Source organism: Echinops telfairi, unplaced genomic scaffold (assembly GCF_000313985.2).
Source record: "Echinops telfairi isolate 266 unplaced genomic scaffold, ASM31398v2 ScPeMD7_6;HRSCAF=24_1, whole genome shotgun sequence".
NCBI lineage: Eukaryota > Metazoa > Chordata > Mammalia > Afrosoricida > Tenrecidae > Echinops > Echinops telfairi.
The window spans coordinates 17602807-17609543 of record NW_022103903.1 but is presented as its reverse complement, the minus strand read 5'-3'; positions in this window follow the sequence as shown (position 1 = coordinate 17609543).

Below are 6737 nucleotides of genomic sequence, written 5' to 3'. Positions count from 1 at the left end.
TCTATTTGTTGCACTGGTTTCATGTATTCTTTCCCTTTTTCCTTTTGAGCTTCCTATGTCATTCAATATTTTTCCCATCGAATCTTTCAATATTGCAACTTGAGGCTTAATTTTTGGGGGGAAATTCTTTCCATTCAAGATATGCTGAGTGGGCTCTTCCCTTTTGGTTTTCTCACTATGGGACCTCATTTCATTATAATATTTAACTTTTTATTTTCTGGCTGCCTCTGACATTTTCTGTTCAGCTCGATGACATCACAATTTCTTCTCTTTGCCTTCACTACTCTATTTTTAAGAGTAAGTTTCAGAATCTCTTCTGACATCCAGTTTGATTTTTCCTCCTGCCTTTTAATGACCTTTTGCCATCACATGAATAATGTTCATTGTGTCATCCCACGGCTCATTAGGTCTTCTGTCTTTAATGATCACTGCATCAACTCTGGTCTTGACATGTTCTCAAAATCATGGTGGGATAGATACATGGTCCTATTATGGCTCTTCTGTCCTTGTTTTCATTTTTCATCTTCACCCTTAACTTTCATAGGAGCAGTTGATGAGCTATTCCACAGTTGGCCCCTGGCCTGATTTTAAAGGTAGATATTGAACTTCCCCATGGTCTCTTCCCACAGATGTATTCAATTTGATTTCTTTGTATTCCATCTGGAGATGTCCATATGTACAGTCATTGTTTACATTGTTGGAAAAATATTTACTATGAAGAAATCATTGGTTTTGCAAAATTCTATCATGTGATCTCCAGCTTTATTCTTATCATCAAGGGCATATTTTCCAATGAATGTTCCTAGATGGGTCATTTACTTAGGGAAATGACTTTTATGAAAATGTGTTTCTTGTCTTTTAGCATACTCTACCCTAGAGGAATCAAAAGATGATGACTTGGTTCACATGCTCTATGATGATGACTTTAACTGTCTGTTAACCTAGCAGAGCACGCCCTCATTGTGCGATTATAGCCATAGGAACCAAACCAAAATTCACTGCCATCAAGTTGATACTGACTTATCTTGACCCCCTGTGGCTTTCTGAGACTGTAACTGTGTATAGGAATAGAAAGCCCCATCTTTCTCCCATGGAGAGGTTGGTGGTTTCAAACTGCTGGCCCTGCGGATTGCAGCACAAAGCATAACAACTATACCACCAGAGCTCCTACAGCTACAGGCACAGAGGCCACAATGTATGCTCCATCTCATAAGGGATTATAGCTAGGAGTGCCATATTAATTGACTACATCTCAGCTGCCTGGACAGAACAACTTTTAATCACTTGAGTGTAAGTCATCAAAAGATAGTCAGTTTAGCCCTATATGGACTCTCATTGACACTCCATGATTTCCACACTTCAACCAAGGAGATTTTTCCTATAGGTCCTTCTGCCTACTAGGAGCAAAATCAATCTTGTGGGTAACAAGGGCTAAACAAAGTCAGAGACTTCATGAATGTTCCCGTCTTCCTTCTGATCACAAAGATAACCTAACAATGAGTTTCAAATAGTTTCACTAGCCAACCTTACAAAAATTTATTTACAAAAAAGAGCCAGTTCCACCGTAACTGTTCCCTTAACAGATCCTTTCTTGTCACAGCGGGCTGCTGTTTGAAGCAGTGCTAACATCCTGCTGTAAGCACTGCTATACAAATAAACTGATGTCTCCCAGCTTGGCTACAGGCCAGATTTTTATTCTATGGGCTGCAAAACATAAGAATGCTCTCTTTTTGCCTTGAGCCCAAGCAGAATTCACCCAATGATTCTGTGGCAGAAAGACCTAGCCAGGTTACAGCCTAGAAAACCTTATGTGGCAATCCTACTGTGTCACATGGGGTCTCTATGAGACCAAGGTCAACAAGAAGATACCTTAATGTTACATCCACTGAACCACTGTGTTCCTCCTTCAGTAATGTTTATAGCTAAACTGATGTTTTGCAAGTATATAAATATAAAAAAGCCTTTATGAACTCTTATATGTCAGTTCCCTGAATATCACCAGCATAAACAACTAAGTGTATTGCTTACCAGGGTAAAGGACAAAATCAACTCCAAAGAACTTTTGAAATGTCTTGGAGGGAAAATGTTCTTTCTCATCACAATGTCCACTTTTATCAGGGTCAAGAACCAGACACTGCACATTGGTTCACTGTTTTGTCTTCTAGGGACAGGTTAGAGATCCCCAGTGGTAGGGTGGGTTCCTCATTGGGCTACTAATTGCAAGGTCAACAACTCAAGCCACTCAGTCCATGTTACACTGTTCTTTAGGGTCATTATGGGAAGGAATGGATTGGATGGCCGTCAGTTTGAGGGACAGTTCCTATTTTCTACTGTCTTAATTATGTCCAATCCAGAAAAGAACTCCCTGGTCAGCAGGACAGCAACTGCAGTGGGCTGCCTCGGTACTTTCTAAACCAATGCTCGAACTACTCAGCCATGACTGCAACGGGGAGAAAGGAACAATTCGATTTTAATAGGACTGCTCTGTCTGATTTAATGTAGGTAATCTGATGTCGGGAGAGGGAGTTTGATTAAGACTAGGTAAGAACCATAACCAAACACTTGAGAACTGGTGGAAACAGTTAGGTAAGACTTTTGACACTAGAGGTTCAAAGCTGTTGAAATAGTCTATTGGCTCTCTCAGAAATTTCCTCTAACTAGCAATGAATTAATTTGTCGGGAAAGAAAATCAAGAAAAGGTAAAATTATGCGAATGAAGTAATACTATAATTTCAATTTACACCATAAGTTCAATAACACAGTAAGTGGTTGTAATCCTCATAATGTATTTGTTTGTTTGTTTGGGAGCCTTGGTGATGTAGTGGGCTGCTACTACTCAATGTCAGCAATTCAGAATCACCAGTTGCTCCTTGGAAGGATCATGAGGCATTCTGCTCCTGTAAAGAGTTAGAGTGTCCAAACCCCACAGTGACAACTACTTCTACTCCGGCATGTAGGGCCACAATGAGTCAAAATTTACTCAATCACACTGAATTTGTGTTCTTTATTTGCTATTGTCTTGTATTTACAAATATTTCGATGTTTTTTACTATGACTGAAAGCTGTATTTGACTCAGTTAATACTGGAGTCTGACTTTTAAGTACTATTTTGCAAGAAATATTGCAGAAAAATAACATAAAATTATGGATAAAGATACATAGGCTTGTAAATGGGTTTTTAGCAATGGAGTTTTGCTTCTTCACTCTCAAGAGTAAAACCACTTCTGTAGAGAATTTTAACACAAAGGCTGATGTTGTCCCTCTGGATTTCAATTTTAAAAATACATATGCCTAAAGCTCTGACATGGGAGACATCATTATGTTTGGAAACAGAGAACCTAGATTAGTATTGGGAGAAAGTTAATACAAGTTTGAGAACAGAGGAATAGAAAAATCAAAGGAAAGGCAGAATCCATAAGTCAAGCAGTTTAAATAAAATTGTGTAGCAGTATCAAACTTAAAGGATAATAACAACTTGGTAGACAATTAAAAGTGAAAATGTAACAGCACTTTTTTAAGTCAGATTAGGCAGACAATCAGTATCAGGGAATCTTGGGTGTGGTGAAGACAATGAGTTTGTGATTTGGAAAACAGTGTGAGACACAGTTGTAGAGAAAGGACAATTAGAAATTCCTCTTGGAGCAATTCCTTTTGTGTTTGTTTTTTTTTAACCACTGTGAAGACCTTTATTCTATGCCAGCCCCAAGTTCAGTCTTGATAAATTAGGAACCGATCCCAAGTTCAGTGTGCTTGAAGTCCCCAGTGTGATGTTAACATTAAACATGTATTCTGCCTCTTCAATTGATTTGAAACAAATAAAACATGCAACTTAGTATTTTTAGGAAATATTGTATGAATATTTAAAACAAAAATGAGGAATCACTTTCATTTGCTGTAGTAGAAGTTAACCTGGCAAAATAATTTAACATGAAACAAGGTATAAAACTTGATCCAGTATTTTTGCCTAACAAAATCTCTAATAACAAACCTGGCTTTGTATTTTCTAAAAGGGAATTAGAAAAAATTAGTATGGGAAAAAGGGGTAGTAAGAGCAAAGTGACAGATCTCCTTGATATATCAAAAGAGTGAAAGAAGCTTAAATAACATTTGACTATGTGTTTAAATGTTGTTGAAATGTTATTTAATACATGTCAATCTTAAGCACCTATCCTTCACTTTAAGAAACATTTTGTGATAAACAACATTCATTTTGAATCCATAATACGTCAAAATCCTAAACGTTCCTTAAAATGACATATTTTCTTTCATTGTGGCCCACCTGGCTCAGATGTATCTCTGCATTGCCAGGGAGAGGGTAAGAAAATATCTAATGCTAGAGCCCAACTCCTTGGTTATATGGCACAGTAATCAATAAATACTTACTATATACCCATTTTGCTGCAGGCACACTCTAGTATTATTAATAAAACATTAGATAATTTATTTTAAAAAGAAAAGAATACCAAACGAAAGCCACCAAAACCAAACAATCAACAAAATTTTAAAACCCACAAAAATCCTGCCCAACATATAATATTACAACACTGAGACTAACTATATGTTGGTTACACTAATTTTTATTTTACTGCAGTGAATGAATAATGCAATGATAGATACCAGATTGCTACCACCTGACATTTTCCACACTCATCTCTCAGTTGGTCATTCTGTGGTGGCTTGCACGTTGTTGTACTGCTGGGATCTAAGTCATCAATATTTCAAACACCAGCACGGTCACCAATGGTGAACAGGTTTCAGTGGGACTGTGTAACTTCAAATAGACTAGAAAGAAGGAATAGATTAAGAGCTTCTGATGAATAAGCCACAGTAAACTGTATAAAAAGAAGTGGAACACTGTATGATGTAATGCCAGAAATATGAGCCCCTCAGATTAGAAGTCACTCAAAAATATTACTGAGGAAGAGCTGCCCCCTCCAAGTAGAGTTGGACTTCCTAATGTGGATGGAATGAAGATCTCAGGACTTTCAGTTGGTGATGGAGCATGACTCAAAATGAGAAGAAGCCATTGGGATCATCTGTGAGAAATCAGAATGTGGAATGTGTGAAGTATGAGACCGAGAAGTCTGGAAGCCATTCAAAATTAAGTAAAGATCAATGTCCTAGGCAACAGTGAGGTGACATGAACTGGTTTTGGCCATTTTGAATCACACCACCACATAGCTTACTATTCTAGGAATGACATCACATTCATCATTTAAAAATTCAAGATCTGTTTTGCAGAACAATCTGTTTGTAATAGGCTAATATTTATATGTCTACTATAAGACTATTTTCAAATGTACATAACTGACCAATAAAGCCAGTGGTAAAATTGAAGAATGTTACCAACTTATTCAGTCTGAAATTGCAATCAAGATTCTATTTGTCATTAGAATGCAAAGGTTGGAAACAAAGAATAAGGAAGAGGAGTTGGAAAATAAGGCCTTGATGAAACAAACAAAGCTGGAGAATACAGAATACAATGTTGTAAGATCAATGACTTAATTACAAATATGATTTATATATATCTATTATACGTGTAATATATATATAACAATCACTATGCATGTGAATGTCACCTGATGGAATGAACCTTTGTAGCAAGTACCACCTTTTTTGTTGTTGTTGTTAAAGTATTTATTTATTTATAAATCATTTTATTGGGGGCTCGTACAGCTCATCACAATCCATACATCCATCCATTGTGTCAAGCACATTTTTACATTTGTTGCGCTCATCATTCTCGAAACATTTGCTTTCTACTTGAGCCCTTGGTATCAGCTCCTCATTTTTCCCTCTCCCTCCCCCACTCCCCTCTCCTTCATGAACCCTTGATAATTTATAAATTATTATTATTTTGTCATATCTTATACTGTCTGTTGTCTCCCTTCACCCACTTCTCTGCTGTCCATTCCCCAGGGAGGAGGTTATATGTAGATCCTTGTAATCGGTTCCCCCTTTCCACCACCCCCTCTTCTTTCCCCCTCCAGTATCACCACTCTCACCACTGGTTCTGAAAGGATCATCCATCCTGGATTCCCTGTGTTTCCAGTTCCTATCTGTTCCAGTGTACATCCTCTGGTCCAACTGGATTTGTAAGGTGGAATTGGGATCTTAAGTTAGCAGTTGTATTAATATAAAATCCATGCACTCTACAAGTCAGTGATTATATATATATATATATAAATGTCTTCCCACTGCCGTGGAGACACTCCCGGTGAGGGAATCTATAACATCAGGAATGATATCAAACAGTTGCTTAGAGCTGTGACAGCATTTTGTACTCATTATTATCAGCCCCCGCCTCCCCTGCTGTAACCCAAAGTTACAGTTTCTATAGGTTTACCTATCCTGAATTTCATTTAAAGATAATCATACCCCCAAAAAATAAGGGGGTGGGGGACAAGAAACTGTACCAGAACTAAACAGAGGAAAACCACAATCCAAATGCAAGCAGAACATAATAAAACCCAGAACAAGGTTAAAATGTGTCAAAAGGAAAAAATGTTAAGATGTTGAATTTCAATCTAGCTGTATCTGCATTAATTCACTGTCCAATGCACTCTGTCTGATAGCAAGGCTATTCACATCCACCGCCAGTGATCTGAGAGAACTCAATGGAGGCTTAATTCCCTTATGACTCTGCACCTTTTTGGGGGGCTTTCACTGTTGTCATAGCCTTCATCAAGCTGGGTGAGTTTTAGTCCATTGGTATGGCCCTCCTAGCATAATCCCTT